Source organism: Dasypus novemcinctus, chromosome 11 (genome assembly GCF_030445035.2).
Source record: "Dasypus novemcinctus isolate mDasNov1 chromosome 11, mDasNov1.1.hap2, whole genome shotgun sequence".
Classification (NCBI taxonomy): domain Eukaryota; kingdom Metazoa; phylum Chordata; class Mammalia; order Cingulata; family Dasypodidae; genus Dasypus; species Dasypus novemcinctus.
Genome location: NC_080683.1, coordinates 93,674,769 through 93,693,999, shown reverse-complemented (window position 1 = coordinate 93,693,999; position 19,231 = coordinate 93,674,769). Strand labels below are relative to the sequence as shown.

At 39.1% G+C, this 19,231-nt stretch overlaps 2 pseudogenes; one reads left to right on the top strand and one right to left on the bottom strand.

Moving 5' to 3' along the window:
• Positions 1 to 5,194: 5,194 nt before the first annotated feature.
• On the bottom strand, positions 5,195 to 6,555 carry LOC139439961 (zinc finger protein 322-like; annotated as a pseudogene).
• A 10,832-nt stretch (positions 6,556 to 17,387) lies between these two features.
• Positions 17,388 to 18,909, top strand: LOC101440519 (cyclin-dependent kinase-like 4; annotated as a pseudogene).
• Positions 18,910 to 19,231: the final 322 nt, after the last annotated feature.

Below are 19,231 nucleotides of genomic sequence, written 5' to 3'. Positions count from 1 at the left end.
AGAAAAAGCCTGAAGCAAAGCCACTAGGGAGACAGAGGCCTGGACTGCTGGCGTGGTCAGCAGCTAGGAGCCCCTGGCTGTGCTTTCCCATAACCATGCTGGCGTGCTCATTTAGAGTCTGTGAATGACTGCCCTGGAAGGCCTGGAGAGGGATGTCTTTGAGAGTACCATAGCCAGGTGGACTTTGGTGCTCAAAATAAATGCTTTCTCTTTTATGACTAGTTGAGCCTGCAGTCCAGAGGGGGTGGTGATGGGCCAGGCAGGATCAGGACTCAAGTTTCCCAATAAGACCACGTGCTCTCACAACCCTGGGCTGGCACTGTCGGGAGTTCAAAATCCTTTCTGATTCTACTGGCTGGCTGAGTACACAAGCCTACTTTCCTCCATTTCGTGGGACAAGGCTTCCTGGCTTCATTTAAGTGATTTACTTCTCTGTGTTCTTGATTAGAGAGAAATGCTTCGCTGAGGCCCTTCTTTAAATGCCAGCGGGGTTAAAGGAGGCCATGCCCGTTCTTTAGTTATGAGATGTCTTCATTTTATGACCTTGCCCCTCTGTATTTAATTAACCTTTTGGACTACTTTGCAATGTTTCACCCCCTACCTTCCTTGACTCTGTTGCTTTAAGAATTCAGAGCTTCAGAATGGAGAAAAAAGGAAATTGGGTCAATTTGGAAGAAAAGGACTTTCCCCTACTTCTTTTTCTCCCTAACACTGTAAAAGGCACAGAAGAGCAAATAAAAGGATTATTTAGTACCTCTTGGAAAACGATAAGCACCTGGGCCACCATGTTTAAGCATTTGACTTAAAATATTACACACATTACGTGGTAGGTGGAATTATTACTCCCAAGAAGATTGCATGTCCTCATTCCAGGGACTGTGAATGTATGCATTACACAGCAAATGGGAATTGGCAGATTGGCAAATGGGAATCTGCCAACAACCTGAACGAGTTTGGAAGTGGATGCTTCCCCAGATCCTCCATAAATGAATACAGCTGGCCAACACCTTGATTTCAGCCTTGTGAGATTCTACTCAGAGAATCCACCATGCCACATGGGTTCTCTGATCTATAGAATTGTGAAATAATAAATTGGCATTGTTTTAAGCAATAGAAAAATAAAAATATGCATTATATAATTTAACCTTCAAAACAATCCTGTTAGTGTGATGTTGCTAATATTAAGACTGAAAATGATGTGACAAGTGGTTAAGTAACTACCCAAGATCAGATAACTGATAATTGGTGGAAGCAGTTTGATACGGTCATGAATTCCAAAAATAGATATTGGATTATGTTTGTAATCTGATCTGTACCTGGGCCTGATTGAGTTATGATTAGGGCTTTGATTGGGCCACATCATTAGGGTATTGAGTCCTCCCCTCCTTGGTGGATGGGGACTCACAGATAAAAGGCATGGCAAAGGACAGAGTTCAGGGTTTTTGATGTTGGAGTTTTGATGTTGGAGTTTGACACTGAAGCCTTAAGCTGGAGCCCCAAAAAGTAAGCACACAGAGGAAAGAGAAGCAAATCCCAGGAAGGGAGAAACCCAGGAAGCCTGAACCTTTGCGGAGGTCAGCCGTCATCTTGCTCCAACATGTGAAAATAGACTTTGATGAGGGAAGTTCCTTATGCTTTATGGCCTGGTATCTGTAAGTTCCTACCCCAAAAAATTCCCCTTACAAAAACAACCTATTCCTGGTATTTTGCATCAGCCATACCCTTTGGCTGACTAATACAATGGCCAAGCTGGTTTTGAAACTAGATTGTCTGAGTACAAAGGCCATACTTTCAATACTTCTCTTTCTAGAATTTCTAATATCACAGCAGATATCCTGGATCTCTTTTCAAATTTTAAAAGTCTCAAATCTTTGCCTCTTGATTTCCATTTCTGTCTATGCCTTGAATATTTTGTTTTTCACCTGTCAGGCCACTAATTCCAGTCTCAACTGTGATCCACTTTCTCCTCCAATTCATCTACATAATTCTTTAGTTGTGTAACCATCTTTTAAGCTTCAGAAATATATATATATTTACATATATTTTAATCCTTTTTTTTTTTAAAGATTTATTTTTATTTATTTAATTCCCCTTCCCTCCTCCGGTTGTCTGTTTTCTGTGTCTGTTTGCTGCGTCTTGTTTCTTTGTCCGCTTCTGTTGTCGTCAGCGGCACGGGAAGCGTGGGTGGCGCCATTCCTCGGCAGGCTGCTCCCTCCTTCGTGCTGGGCGGCTCTCCTTACGGGGCGCACTCCTTGCGCGTGGGACTCCCCTACACGGGGGCACCCCTGTGTGGCAGGGCACTCCTTGCACACATCAGCACTGCGCATGGGCCAGCTCCACACGGGTCAAGGAGGCCCGGGGCTTGAACCGCGGACCTCCCATGTGGTAGACGGACGCCCTAACCACTGGGCCAAAGTCCGTTTTCCCATATTTTAATCTTAAGTGACATGGTGGTTTGAAGCTATGTGCCCCAGAAAACATGTTCTTAAACTTAATACACTCATGTATGTGAAGCTATTATTATTATTATTTAAAGATTTATTTTATTTATTTTTCTCCCCTTCCCCCCCTGTTGTCTGTTCTCTGTCTATTTGCTGCGTGTTCTTGTTTTTTTGTCCGCTTCTGTTGTTGTCAGTGGCATGGGAATCTGTGTTTCTTTTTGTTGCGTTATCTTGCTGTGTCAACTCTCCGTGTGTGCGGCACCATTCTTGGGCAAGCTGCACTTTCTTTCACGCTGGGCGGCTCTCCTTATGGGGTGCACTCCTTGTTCATGGGGCTCCCCTATGCGGGGGACACCCCTGTGTGGCAGGGCACTTCTTGCGTGCCTCAGTGCTGCACGTGGGCCAGCTCCACACGGGTCAAGGAGGCCCTGAGTTTGAACCGTGGACCTCCCATGTGGTAAACGGATGCCCTATCCACTGGGCCAAGTCTGATTCCCTGAAGCTATTATTAGAAGGACCCTTTGATAAGGTTGCTTCTCAATTAGGATGGGTCTTAATGGTGTCACTGGAGTCCATTATATGCAGAATGAAATACAAACAGATAGAGAGAAATCCACAGGAACAAGAAGCTGGAACCTGGAAAAGAAGGGGGAGGCCAAGAGAGGCCAATTATGTGCATTGCCATGTGACAGAGAAGCCAAGGACCATAGATCACCAGCAGCCAACCCCAGAATATCAGTCTTTGGGAAGAAAGTATCACCTTGATTTGGACTACTCCTGGCCTCAAAACCGTGATTCAATACCTTCCCAAGGTTTAAACCAACCCACTTACAGTGTTTGCTTTAGCAATAAAGAAACTAAAACTGGTGTTCTTATTATTTTTTCTTCAAATTCTTATTTTTCTCTCACTGGCTGGGCTGCTAGGATTTCTTATATGGGACTAAGATCTGGATACTGGAGCATCCTCGTGAAGGAAACGTCTGTGGTGTATCATTTCATGTTATTTAGGGTATCTTTCTGTGTATGAAATTTTACATTTTGAGGTAACAGATCTACCAGTCTCTTCTTTTATGACATCTAGATTTGTTGTCTTCCTTAGAAATGTCTATTCTACCCTGAGAATATAAAACACAGTGTGACATATTTACTTCTAATTTTTAAAATTATGGTTATGTCATTTTATAATTGCTAAGAATAGAGATATGGGCTAATTGTCTTTCAAATACATTAACTGTTCCAACAAAATTTTATAATAAATTCCCTTTGATGTGAAATCAGATATTATTTTCATATACGCGCCAAGATTTTCTAGACTTTCAACTATTTTTGTGCTATGCTATATTGATTGTAGTTGTTTCATAGTATTTTTTAAAATTTATTTATTTATTTTTTTTAATTGACTTTGTAATAATATTACATTAAAAATATATATGTGAGGTCCCATTCAACCCCACCCCCCCACCCCCCCCCCTCCCCACCCCCAACAACACTCGTTCCCATCATCATGACACATCCATTGGATTTGGTAAGTACATCTTTGGGCACCTCTGCACCTCATAGACAATGGTTCACATCATGGCCCATACTCTCCTCCATTCCATCCAGTGGGCCCTGTGAGGATTTACAATGTCTGGTGATTACCTCTGAAGCACCATCAAAGTATTTTTTTTTTCATGGTTACACTCCTTGGCTTTATCAGATTTCTGAATTAAAAAAAATAATAATGAAAGCAAAGCAATCATTAAGTAGTTCAGATTTTAAAAAGCATCTTTATCTGAGTTACTTATCAGGCCTACTCTGATCTGTCCTAGCAACTCCCAGAATGAGCTTCTGGGTATTTAAAAAACTGTTTCCATTCTGACTCAATTTACAGTCTCCTCTACCATATGGTTCAACTAACTATGAGAACAGTTCTTCTCATATACATTATATGTACACAGATTCTCACCCACAATTAGATCTCAAATTGGAACACAATTCTATGCAGAATGCGTTCTTTGGAGCCTAATAAAGTAGGAGCACCTAACGAAGCTTTTTTCAGACTCAAGATATTTATATTTATGGGTTGTTTACTTATGTGAGTTCCTTGGTGTACCACAGAAGCTGATCATTGACAGAAGCTTTACACATTCTTATACTTCTAAGGTCTTTCCTCAGATTGGTTTTTGTGTTCGTGTGGAAATCCAAGTAGGCTCTCCAACTGATGCTCTGGGGCTTTTGCCACACTCAAGATGAATAGAGAATTTTTTACCAGTATGGGTTTCTGATGGGTAAGAAAATCAGAGTTCTGTTAAATTCCTTTCTCACACTTGAGGCTTCTAGCCAGTGTGGATTTTCTAATGTCCAATGAAATGTACACACAGTCTTAAGGATTGTTGACATTGAGGGCATTTAAATGGTTGTTCTCCTGTGTGGATTCTCTTGGAAAAAAGAAGAATTGAGAGTTGCTGGAAAGCTCTCTCACAAACTCACTGCATTTGTGAGGTTTTCCCCCATAAGAATCCTCTTATAAATGACAAAATTTGAGCTCAGACTAAAGGTTTTCCAAAACTCAGGGCATTTGTAGGGTGTCTTGCTGGAGTAACTGATAAGATATTCTGTTAGGACAGCTCTCTGGGTAAAGCATTTCTCACATTTCCTAAAACTGTAGGTTCTCAGTCCCCACTGAAATTTGAGCTATGAGACAGTCTGAGATTTTCCTAGGGTTTCTCATCTTAGTAAGTTCTCCAACATTAAATACATTTTTATGGTATTATAACTTCTCATCTGGTCAAGATATTTGTGAAGATTCTGATGCATGGGGAGGCCTGAGCTCAAGGCCTTTCTCCCCATTGCAGACAAAAGGTTTTTCATCAATGTGGATAGTCTGGTGTTGAAGAAGGGCTGAGCTCTGGTGGAAGCTTTTATCATACACACTGTATTTATAATGCAGCTCCTCTGTTTGAGTTCTCATTTTCTGCTGGGTGAAAAAGTCCATGCCTAGCAGGAAGCCATTCTCACATGTAGAATATTGATGTGGTTTCTATTCCATATGAATTCTCTGGTGCACAATAAGGTCTGAGCTACAGTTGAAACTTTTCTCATGTTCAAGGCATTTGAAAGTATGAGCGTAAGTTGCCTGGTGCCTGATTCGGTTGGCACTCCGAGTAAAATTTTTCATACATTCCAATCATTTATATGGCTTCTCACCTGTGTGGACTCTCTGGTGCATGATAAGGTCTGTTCTGGCCAAAGCATTTCTCACAGGCACCACACTTATACGGCTTCTCCCAGTATGAATTCTCTTATGTACAATGAAAGCTGAACAGTGTCGATAACTCTTCTCACACTTATTACATTTGTAGGGCCTTTCACCAGTATGAGTTCTCTGGTGACTAATAAGATCTGATTTCCCACTAAAAGCTTTTTCACACTCCAGACACTTAAATGGTTTCTCACCTGTGTGAGTTCTTCAGTGCCTTATGAGGTTTGTACTTCGACTGAAGCATTTATCACATTCACTACATAGATAAGGTTTCTTGCCTGTATGGCTTCTCTGGTGGACAAGCAGATCAATGTGCTGACTAAAATTCTTGTCACAAATGTCACACATATAAAATTTACCTGAATGTGTTCTCTGGTGTCCTGAAATGGCTAAGTAATGCCAAAAGCTGTTTGCACATTTACTACATTTTAACGGTCTCTCATAAGTGTGGATCCTCTGGTGTGAAATAAGATCTGAGCTTTGGATGAAGGTTTTTTCACACATGTCACATCTATAAGGTTTCTTCCCAGTATGGATTCTCTCACACAAAATAAAAGCTAAGTTTTCACAGAAGGTATGCTTACATTCAAGGCACTGGTATATTTGATCACCTATTTCCATAATCTTACGCACATGAATAAAAATATTCTTACCTTTTTAAGGGCATACATAATATATTTTTCTTTTCTGAGTTCTCTGATTACATCTCTCTTCTGAAGTGTACATTTTCTATGGCTCTCTCCTAGGGAGTTTTCCACTGGTCTTCTTGACCCATCTTTTTCTTACTAGTCTTTTTGTTGATAAGAACTTGGAAGATACATGTGATTCAGGCCTTTCAGTCAGGAGCAGTTCACCTCTACAACTTTCCAGCATCATTTACACTAATTCCTCACTTAGAACTTCCAACCCATTAAAAAAAGACTCAAGACTCTTCCTTTTGGCACCAAAAGATCTCTAATCCAGAACCATTCACAGCAATTTTCCCTCTTCTCTTCCCACCTTTATTTACATTCTGTTTCTTCTGCAAAGAAGTATCCCCTGGAAGCTATCTGTTCCTTCCCAAATTGGTTCTGGGCAGCTGCCGGTGCCGCCCCTTGGCCTCAACTCCAGCTGGAGATGGCACTTCCGGTTACTCTCTGGATGCTCCAATTAGGGTTTCACGATGGCTGCGGGCGTGGTGGCGGCAGCCCTAAGGGCCCAGCTTTGGGAAGAGGAAGGGAGCGGATCCGGAGAGGGCTGCCGATGGTGAACAGCTGCTCCCTCATGTGGCCAGGCGAGGGGAGCCGGGGCCGGGCCGCCTACCCGGCGCCTGTAAAGGCTGAGGAGGCTAAAAATACGAACACTTGGGAAACGGACTTTGGCCTAGTGGTTAGGGCGTCAGTCTACCATATGCGAGGTCCACGGTTCAAATGTGGAGCTGGCCATGTGCAGTGCTGATGCGCGCAAGGAGTGCCTTGACACGCAAGGGTGTCCCCCATGTGGGCCCCACGCGCAAGGAGTGCGCCCGTGAGGAAAGTAGCCCAGCGTGAAAGGAAAGAGCAGCCTGCCCAGGAATGGCGCCGCCCACACTTCCCGTGCCGCTGACGACAACGGAAGAAGGACAAAGAAACAAGACGCGGCAAATAGACACTAAGAACCGACAACCAGGGGAGGGGGGGAAATTAAATAAATAAATAAATCTTAAAAAAAAAAAAATACGAACACTTCCTGCCAGGCTGGGAAGCAGCCAGCGCGGCCCCACCCCTGGAACTCACAGTATTTTAAGATCAGTAGTAGACTACGTTGCCCACAAATACCAGGAACCATTCTCTTTGAAAATGCCTTTACATGGTTTCATAAATATTTTTTATGTGTACTTTAACTTTAGTTGTCAAAAAGTTTACTGGATTTCCAATTTAGTTGCATGAAATTTATATGTAAGTATGAAAAATGTTAACATTGTTCTATCTCATTTCTTTCTATACAGGAAGTACATTTCACCATTTCATTAGATATTTTTTCCCTCATTTTCCTTGTAAAGTTCTTGCACCATTTTTTGTTGTTTATTTTTAGCTCTTTCATAGTTTTTGCCTTTTGTATAATTTTACATTTTCTTGCCATTTCTATTTTTACTGGTTATTGCTATGTGACAACCATGGATGTGCACATCTCAGATTTCGTTCTTGGCTGATGGTCTCCAGGTTCTACACCTTGGATCTGCCACAGCTTCTACACTGAAGTCACACTGCTAAGACAGATGACTGGATATAGTAGGGGTCTTAGGTCCAGGCTTCTTTCTGACATGGGGATTCCCCCAGTGAAAATTCTTGACTCTGGTTTTCCTCACTGGCCTTGCCAAGACTTTTCAGAACTGCGTAAAACCTGAGGTCCCTCCTACCTTTCTCTCCCTCTCTCCTTTCACAGGTATCAGAACCATATCACATTCTGAAGGCACTCTCCATCTGTTCCTGATCTCTCTCCATTTATCCTTTATACACATTTCCCTAGTAAATCTCTTGAACGCCTAATTCTAATTTTTTGATGAGGGTTTTTCAGTGAACTCAAATTGGTATGCCCATGTATAGAAATCTGTTTTTCGTATATTTTATTTTCAACAAGCTTATTAAATGTTTTATTAGTTTTATTATAGTTTTAGCTAAGTCTGAAATGTTTTTGTATAAAAGCATATTATATACAAAGAATATTTATTGAGAATTTAGAGGAGCTACCAATCTTCCCATCTACCTGCTAACTGAGAGAAAAGGATGAGGTGAGAAATTCTGGGCACTGGGTACAAAGTTCTCTTTGACAGCCATGTATATATTTAGGACCAATGATTATGAAGTAGCTAAGAACTACTTAGACTTCATGTGAACAGCCCTGGTATCTAATCTCAGATCTAAGAATTACTAATTTTGTGGCAGGTTATGTAACCCTACTGAGTCTGTTTCCACATCTGCTAAATTTGGAAAATGAAAATACCCTTTAAGGTCAGGTATAAATTCTAAAACTGGTTGTTCTCCAAACCAGTTCTCTGTATTAATCCAAAAATATATACCCAGTTATTAGAACAGGAAATTGGAATAACTCCATAATTTGATACCACAGTTATCACTTGGCATAATTCAACTCCATTTTCAACAATGGATTACATTGCTGTCCATTGTGGTGGTTAAGCACCAGGACTGTTTGAGTCTTGATTATTCTACTCACTTGAACTTGGACTATATTCTTACTTATTCTAAGTCTCAAATTTCTTAATGAAAATTATAAATAATAGCCTTTTAAATTGGTTTAATAATAGCATATATTATTCTTTCCCAGCAGTAACTAGATGGTAAACTCAAATTGTCGAAAGTTTAATTAATAAAGGGACTCTTCTCTGAGACAGCTCATGCAGGGAGCCAGGAATAAGCATTTCTAATTCACTTTCTAACCTCCCCAAACTTTCTTCCAGTGGCATTGATAGAATCAAACCAGAAACCAGAAGGCAAGGTTGCTTATTGATATAATGGCCAGATTCTGATAAAGTACAGTGGAGAAGGGTAGATAGTCGATTGGGAGGGGCAAATGCAAGCTCTCAAGCAGTCATGTGATTGTTGAGTGAATTTACTCAGACTGATCTGGATCAGCACATATAAAATATCCGATCAATATTAGATAGTATTTCCAATGTTCTTCCCCCATGTTTCTGGTGTAAGAGCTATATGATGAGTCTAGAATTCTTCATAAATATTTATAGAAAACTATTATACTTTTAGGCTTTTAGGAAGCTACAGCAAAGTGTTAACAGAGTATGTTGGAATCCAACATCTTATTGTTGAGGACTAAATGGAAAAACACAAGGGTACATTTGGAATAGTACCTGTATATAAACTGGCATTAAGTGTTAGCTAGTTTTAAACATCCTGTTTTCTTTTGTGTTTCACTACTGTTGATTTCTATGTCTGGATTACAGTGTTTTATATATATATGTATATATTTAATTCATTGGACAGTAGATCAGAAACCCAGTGTCTGCTCCTAATTGTGCCCATTAAAAGGCTGGATAAGTATGGGGAGGTGATGGATTATTTGAATGTCAGTCTCTTAGTGTACATAACCACTGGAATGAATGGGTTAAATAGGATGAGTGTAAAGTTTCCTGCTGATGTTTTACTCCCTCTTTTGTTAGATATGTTGATTTATGTCCAACTGTGCAAACATCTCAGCAGGACCTCTGTCCAGTCTACTTTTCCTGCCTCACAGCTAAGGTTGCCTGGCCATCTGTAATATTGCCATTCTTCCTTCATCCAGATAACAAAAAGGCTTAAACATCCATCACTTCAAGAGCATAGATCTTCAAGGCTTGGTCTTTCCAGGACCTAAAATTGGTCTATCCTTCCTAAGATTTTTTTGGAATAAGTTAGAGAATTAGACAGAGAGGAAGACTAACAGTTCCACACCATCTGAAATTTAGGCTCAGAAGGAAATTAAGAACATGCTATTGGAAACTGAAAGAAATGGGATTCTTGTTACATAGTGACAGAAAGCTTAGCAGAATTGTGTCCTGCAGTTATGTAGAAAGCAGAACTTGTAAGTGATGAAGTTAGATATTTACCTGAAGATATTTCCAAGCAAAATGTGGAAGGTGTGGCCTGTTTTAATTTTGCTTGTTATTGTAAAATGTGAGAGGGGAAAGATAAATTGAGCGAAGAATTGCTAAACAAAAAAGAACCAGGACTTGATGATTTTGGAAATAATCCTCATATCCAGGTTGTTAGATACTAAAATTAAGAAATTCTCTGGTGAAAAGGTTTCAAGAGAAAAAGCCAAGGGTGTAGCTAGACCAAAGGTCAGAGCAATCAGTAACACAAAAGACACTTTAAAGAGATTAAGGGTATGATACATATATTATCTCAGCCATCTCCCAAAAATAGAGATGAGGTTATCCAATGAAGATCTGTGGACAAACCTCCAGTCTCAAGGAATGAATTTTCTTAATAAACATGGGAAAACCACAGGACCTTCAGAATTTTATACTAACAGAAACAGTGCCTGCTTGGACTGAAAGAGATAGAAAGAGAGCTGAGACATAAAGTGTCAGAGAGATGCACTGTTGCTGGCTTGGAATATGAGGAAGGTGGTCAAGAAATATGGGCAGCCTGTAGAAGCTGGAAATGGCAAGGTAATGGATTCTCCCCTAGAGCTCTTGGAAACTGAAAGAAATGGGATTCTTGTTACACAGTGACAGAAAGCTTAGCAGAACTGTGTCCTGCAGTTATGTGTAATATAGCCTTGCCAACACCTTGATTTTTTCCCAGCGAGACTTGGGTCAGATTTCTGACCTACAGAACTAGAAGATAATACAAGTTGCATTGTTTTAAGCTACTAAGTTTGTGGTAATTTCATGTGACAGCAATAGAAAACTAATGCACAATGTAAAAACAAGCCCATTACCAGCAGAAGGCTGAGAAAACAGTGCCCACAGTATCTATTGAGTAGAAAACACAAGAGACTTTGTTAAAAAATTCTTTTTCCTTATGTCTTACTCTTGGACTTCTTGAATCTTTCTCTGCCCTGACATATAAAAGAAAAGAATCAATTAATTAACTCAGGGTTTGGGAAGGAAAATGTCCTGGTATAGTTGGACTACAGAATGAGTTTGTAAATAAATTTGAGATTTTAAGTCTATTTCATAAACTTGAGAAGCTTACCTTCTTGTGAGAAAATAATTGCTGAACTGAAACAAAATAATTTGCTGTTATCTATTTTGAATAGATAATTTTACTTTTCTCTATTTTCTCTTTCAGAAGTACTAATTGAAAAAATACAAAGGTATTTTAGTAAGTGGTTCAAAAAAGTCTGAGGAAATTATTTGTCCTGTTAAATAATAATTATCCAAATGACAATCATTAGGGAAAATCTTAATAAAGTTTGAGCTCTACCAGTAGACAACCATAGATTAGCACTTATGACTAGAAATCCCCCAAATCTGGAGTTTTCCAGCATAGTTTAAAAAAAGTATAAGCAACACATATTAAATGTGCAGCAGGATCAATACTAAAATGTTCAAATAACATAGCTTTGGCAACTCTTATTTGGTTCTTGGTGATAGTTTTAAAAGATGGCCATGAGAGGTGACTGCTAAGGGGTACGGAGTTTTTCTTTTTGGAGTAATGAAATTGTTCTAAAATTGTTTTGTAGTGATGAACACACAACACTGTGATTATACTAAAGGCCATTGATTGTACACTTTGGATGGAATGTATGGTTTGTGAATATATCTCAATAAAACTGCTTTAAAAAAAATGAGTGCATTTTTAAAAGGTTGTACAATTGCTTAAGTAAGGATTATGATGAAAGAAAAGCTCAACTGAAAAATCTGGAACAAGGAGAATGGTAATATTTTCAACTCCATCAATTTTTCTTGGAAGCCAAGCAAGGTACTAGGGCCAGCAGAGAGAAGGGTAGTCAGGTCCTCCCCAGCCCAGATTCTGTCCCTGCACCTCCCCCTGGATAGAGAGATTGCGGACTCCACATTTCAGAGATAATTTCTCCTGCTACTGGAACGTTTAAATTGTTTAGCATTAGGTCATTACCTTATTAGATGTTTTTTTCTTTTGTTAAAAGCTCAGTGATTAATTTGATTATTATGTACTGAAGAAATCATTACAGTAACGTGTCTTCACACAAAAAAATTAATGTAAAAAATGAAAATTCCCTTTGACTAAATGGCAGAAAAGTTATTTATGGCTTAAGCTACCAAGCCAAGCCACAATGGGAAGAAGGGGAGCTTGGGACCAGCAAATATTGAATATAAAGCTGGAAAGAAATCTAAAAGGATGTATATATTGAAAGAAGTAAATTTTAAGATGAATTGGTATCATTCTAATTTTTTTAATGATGTGAAGAATCCGTTTAGGAAGAGGACATAGAATTGCAAAGAATAACGAACAAGAGTTATTAATTAACTTTTTTTTATATGCTGCATGAATGCTTATCTTGTTTATTTTGAGATGAAAACTTGAATATGCAGTGATTACAACTGGGTTTCTCATGAGATAAATACCTTGTTCATTGGAATATTCTTCTTATATTCATTTTTTTAAAAATCTGGTTGCGTCATTGTCTTTTTGGTGTGTTGCTTCATCATGAGGATCTGTGCCTCTTTGACCTGCACAAGTCCAGGATGCCTCTTTTCTTTTTTTTACCAGGAGGTCCCAGGGATTGAACCTGGGTCCTCTGAATGGTAAATGGGAGCTCAATTGCTTGAGCCACAACCTCTTGCCCTTTCATTTATTTATTTATTTATCTATTTATTTTAATGTTACATTAAAAAAAATATGAGGTCCCCATATACCTCCCCACCCCCCTCACCCCACTCCTCCCATATCAACAACCTCTTTCATCATCGTGGGACATTCATTGCATTTGGTGAATACATTTTTGAGCACTGCTGCACCACATGGATAATGGTTTACATTATAGTTTACACTTTCCCCCAGTCCACCCAGTGGGCCATGGCAGGACATACAACGTCCAGCATCTGTCCCTGCAGTACAACTCAGGACAATTCCAAGTCCTCAAAATGCCCCCACATCATGTTTCTTCTTCTCTCTCCCTACCCTCAGCAGTTACTGTGGCCACTTTCTTCACATCAATGCTACATTTTCTTCCCTTACTAATCACGATAGTTCCAGAATAGAATATCAGTAAGTCCACTCTAATCCATACCCTATTCCTCCATCCTGTGGACCCTGGGATGGTTATGTCCACTCCACCTCTATATTGAGAGGGGGCTTAGATTCCACATGGATGATGAATGCAATTCTCCTGCTTGCAGCTGTAGGCACTCTTGGCTTCCTGGTGTGGTGGTTGACCTTCTTTACCTCCCTGTTAGCAGGCTGGGTTAAGTCCAATAAACCAGTGTAACTGTGGGGCAATGGAAGTGTTCCACAAGATTATGCAAAGATGGATATAGAACATGTTAAATTATACCAAAAATGTATAAAAGCCTAAAGGCTAAAATGTAAACCATAATGTAAAACATAAGATAACTAAAAATTTAGAAAATTGTATCATCTAATATATAAACCATAATGTAAACCCAAGTGTAACCATGTTTGAAAGCTATTGTCTCAATATCTGTACATCAGTTGCAGCAAATATAATATGAACATATAAAAAGATCATTGCTGGGGAAGAGAAAAATTGTTTGATGTTGGATATGTGGAAGTACCGTATATTGTATATATGAATTACTGTGATCCAAAACTTTTGCGAAGACAAACAATAATTAAAGAAAAAAGAAAGAATGTAGACACTGAAGAAGAAATGGAAGAACTTAATTAACTATTGGTGAAGCCTGAACATAGTGATGACGAGTTAGCCAATAACCACCATACCCTCACGTGATCTGACCTTGACCAGGGCAGAGAATTGAATCTTTTGTTGGTAGATCATTCCCTGCATGTTGGCACTAGTCTGGGCACTGATAAAGTCTCCAGATTCCTGTGTAAGCCCGTGTGATGCTGGGTTCCTCAGACGATTCTCTCCAAACCCAAGTAACGCTTCTCTCGCTAAGAAACTCATAACAGGACAGTGGGGCATGAACATAGTTGTTTTCCTTACATGCAAGTACATTTCAGAGAACCCTAGTAGCACAGGTTCCGAATGAATCCCAAGGGTTTTATTGCTGAACCTCATATTCATGAAGAAACTGGCTTTTTTCTCTTGTTTCATGTCCTTTCTCTGATGTTTTTAGAAAGCTTTAAAATTATGAAGTAAAATACATTCTTAAAAGTTCACAAACTATAAATAACAGCACAAGGACTTTGTGAAGTGAACACTGATTTTTCCACTCCTCATGCAAATAATAGTAATGATGATAATAATAGCTGGTGCTGAGTCTGCAATGCTGATTTACATCACCTTGACGGTCTCTTCAAATTATGTTTTAAATTGTGTTCATATAGGTACTGCTTAAATCTAAAATGTGCTTTATAAATGGTTTTTAACACAATTTTCTTTTTCTGGCCAGAAATCTCATCTCATTCTGTAAATCACGATCAATAGAGAGAACACACAGTTTCAAAAAACAACCCACCCCTAAATTAAAACTTCTGGACTAACCACTTTTTAAATGTCTGTACCTATCAAAACCCATTTCAGAGAGTTCAAGATAAAGAAACCCAGAGGTTTCTAATTAATTTAGTTTTAGAGACTGAATTTATAAATTATTGGTTAATTAAAAAAAATAAACTCTGGTATTAAATGGCATTATAGAAAAATAGATACATAGACGTACACACATTATCTCTCTCTCCCCACACCCAGACATCTGATAACTACTCCAATTACTTCAAGGAAGCCATAGATTAAAGTGACTCGAAGTGTGGTTACAGACTACGCAGAGATTTCAGACTTGTGGACATTACCTTACCCTAACCTGTTAAATAAGAATCTCTATGGGGTGGGGTTTTGAAATTTTGACTCATAAACAAGGACATTCCTGTATACTCTAAAGTTAAAAAATCCTGTCACAGTAAATGTTTATCTTGTTGCAATAAAACCTTTGCTTCAACTTAGGGAAGTTCATTTGGGGAAAGCAAATTTTGGTATGGGTTTAAGTAAAATCTAATAACAAATAATCATCTCATGTAGACAAAAGCATGTAAATTTACTAAGAAATAATTTAACCTAGTTAGTCAGCTGAGCTATTGTGAAAGTTTTTTCCAGATTACATGTCAGAAATCTTGTTTTTTCCACTGATAAATTTAGGTTCATTGGTTTATCTCTTTTCCAAGAATACACAATAGTTTAATAAAACAATATGCAAAAGGAATATTTAGATATTCAAAGCTATGGTATTTATTAAATTATCAGTATCTCAATATCATAAATAAAACAACTGTAATACACTCAAGGAATACGTTTAGAGGAATGCTTTATTTATGTAATAGATTATGTGTGCTGCAGCTTTGGGAATCATGGGGTATAATACCTGAGCCATCAGTAAGGTCAGGTATTTGGACTATGTCATTTAGTTACAGACATTGACTTTCACTTCAGACCCATGTTGTCCTAAAAGTGTATTTTATGGTTGAAAGTACCAAGAGTGAAGTTAACTACCACAAAGTGTACCTTTTGGCTTTTGCTCCTCCAATTGAAAGACAAGACAATCAGAATTGGAGAGCTGTCATCATGACAGGTTCAATGACAGCAGCTAGGTAGAGAGTTACAGTGATAAACCTTAATATGACTCATCATTAAAAATCTGGTTAGGATATTCCCTCCTGAGTTGGATGTACTAGGTCATGGAAGTTCCCACTGCAACACCAGTAAAAACAGATAAAGTACAAGTCAGGTGTGTGGGAGCAGCAACAACTAGATGAACTTGAGAATAATGTTCCACTTATGAGGTGAAACATGCCTGGTTTTCTTTCCTAGATGCATTTGCCAAATGTTGGCTTTATTTAAGGATCGGGTTGGGCCTAACGGAGGGGAGGGAGGTAGCAGAGGTTTCAATGGGCATATAGGTTGGCATGATGGATTGGAATCTAGGATACCTTCAGTTGCAAAGTTATCTCTTGGACGTTTCCTGAGTTCTGAGGCAGAACTGAAGGTTGATAGACTTGGGTCAAATATTTCTAAAAGTCAAAGTGAAAGCTAAAAGTCCCACTTTACTATGAGAAAAAATACCAACAGAAAGAGATGCCTACCTCAAACACACAGTCAGTCTACCCTCCAAACATTTGCCAAATTTCGAAACTTTAAAACAAGAAACAAAATCTAAAAATTTCTAAGAAGAGAGGCCTGACATGTTCTCTAAGAAATGGAGATGAAGTGGAGGTGGACTGAACATTACTAAAACGGCAACCCGGCCTCCAACCAACTCCGTTTCTAATTGGGAAATAAAAGCTAATATAAGACAGAACTGATTTTGAATCATGGCACTAATATTAAATATTTGCCTTGGGGAATTTAGTTTACTTTTCTAAGATTCTGTTTTTTTATTTATGACCTATCACCTACCCTGTTAATAAGGTTATTGTTAATACTTAATAAGATATTTATTATTAATATTAATAAGGTTATTAATACTAAATAAGATAATTCATCTAAAATTCTAAATTCAATATCTATCATACAGAAGGTGTAATACTTATTTTTTAAAACATAAGATTTCCTTTCTGCTGCCAACCAAAGCCCTTGGTTGAGAAAAAATAGGAGAAAAGAGGAGAAAAAGGATGTTTCTCTTGAGATACAGTTCCCCTCCAGACCTGTGTAAGTTATGGGCTCTTAAAAACAAGAAAAGGCAGAGTGATGGTTTGGCTAATGTGTCAACTCAGCCAGGTAATGGTACACAGTTGTTTTATAAAGCAGGCAATGGGTTAATTGTAATTCACGGGCACATAGATGCAGTACAAGGGCTGGTTACATCTAAAATCAGCCGAGGAGATTGCCATCGACAATGAGTGACTCTCATCCAATCAGCTGAAGGCCTTAAAAGAAGAAGTGATTCCAGCATTCAGAGAGAGAATTTCTCTCTTCACCTTTATCCCATTTCTGTTTAGCCTCATGCTAAACTTACGAAGATTCAGAATTGTGATGAGAAATTGTAGCTGATAGAAAGGGATGCAAGAGAAGAAATAACTGACTTAAAGAAATAACGAAGGAGAACCATCGCGCTGGGGCTGGGGCCTCCCGAGGCTGTGTCACCCTCCCTCCTGTCTGCGCTGTGCAACATCATTCTGCAAGTCAATACAATAATTTTGTCACTTCGGATATAATGGAAAAGTATGAAAAATTAGCTAAGATTGGAGAAGGGTCTTATGGGGTTGTATTCAAACGCAGAAACAAGACCTCTGGACAAGTAGTAGCTATTTAAAAATGTGTGGAATCTGAAGATGATCCAGTCGTTCAGAAAATAGCACTAAAAGAAATACATATATTGAAGCAATTAAAACATCTAAACCTTGAGAAACTCATTGAAGTGTTCAGGAGAAAAAGGAAAATGTATTTAGTGTTTGAATATAGTGATCATACACTTTTACATGAGCTGAAAAGAAACCCAAATGGAGTTGCTGATGGAGTGATCAAAAGTGTATTATGGCAAACGCTTCAAGTTCTTAATTTTTGTCATAAACATAACTGTATTCACAGAGATGTAAAACCTGAAAACATGCTGATAACTAAACAAGGAATAATCAAGATCTGTGACTTTAGGTTTGCACAGATTCTGATTCCAGGAGATGCCTACACTGATTATGTTGCTACAAGATGGTAAAGAGCTCTTGAACTTCTTGTGGGATATACCCAGTATGGTTCTTCTGTTGATGTGTGGGCTATTGGCTGTGTCTTTGCAGAGCTCCTGACTGGCCAGCCACTCTGGCCTGGAAAATCAGATGTGGACCAACTTTATCTGATAATCAGAACATTTGGAAAACTAATCCCAAGACATCAGTCTATCTTTATTTTTTTTTATTTTTTTAAAGATTTATTTTTATTTATTTAATTCCCCTCCCCTCCCCCGGTTGTCTGTTTTCTGTGTCTTTTTGCTGCGTCTTGTTTCTTTGTCCGCTTCTGTTGTCGTCAGCGGCACGGGAAGTGTGGGCGGCGCCATTCCTCGGCAGGCTGCTCCCTCCTTCGCGCTGGGCGGCTCTCCTTATGGGTGCACTCCTTGCGCGTGGGGCTCCCCTACGCGGGGGACACCCCTGTGTAGCACAGCACTCCTTGCGCGCATCAGCACTGCGCATGGGCCAGCTCCACATGGGTCAAGGAGGCCCGGGGCTTGAACCGCGGACCTCCCATGTGGTAGACGGACGCCCTAACCACTGGGCCAAAGTCCGTTTCCCCAGTCTATCTTTAAAAGCAACCAGTTTTTCCATGGAATCAGTATACCTGAACCAGAAGACAAGGAAACTCTTGAAGAGAACTTCTCAGATGCTCATTCCCTGGTTTTAAATTTCATGAAGTGGTGTCTAAAGATGAATCCAGATGACAGATTGAGTTGTGCCCAACTCCTGGAGAACCCCTACTTTGACTCTATGTGTGAGGACCAAATGAAAAGAAAAGGGCGCAATGAGAGAAGAAAGAGAAGGTGTCAGCAGAATCAACTGTTGCCTCTCATATCAGAAAGCCACATCGCCCCCACACCTGATGGAAGAAAACAAGTCCTCCAGTTAAAATTTGATCATCTTCCAAACATTTAGGAAAATGGTCTTTCAAGTGGAAAGTAATTCAATACATACACATTTTTGTACAAGCAAGATAGGAATTCTGTGTTGCAAATGAAAATGAGCCATATGAAAATTAAGATGCCTTCTAGAATTGTTTTGCTCTGGTCGTTGCCTTTCCCTTTCCCCATGCTTTTTTACATGCCGATTTTATCATTTAGAACATTTTCTTCAAATGTTATAAAGCCTGAAACTGCATATATGGAGGAGACATTTTCAGTTTCACCAGAGCAGACCTTCCTGCGGCAATTTATATTGAGAATTTGTGACCTGTACTTTGAGATATGAAAAAGGTGTGTGTGTGTGTTTGTGTATATATATATATATCATCTTGTTTCAGCTAACAA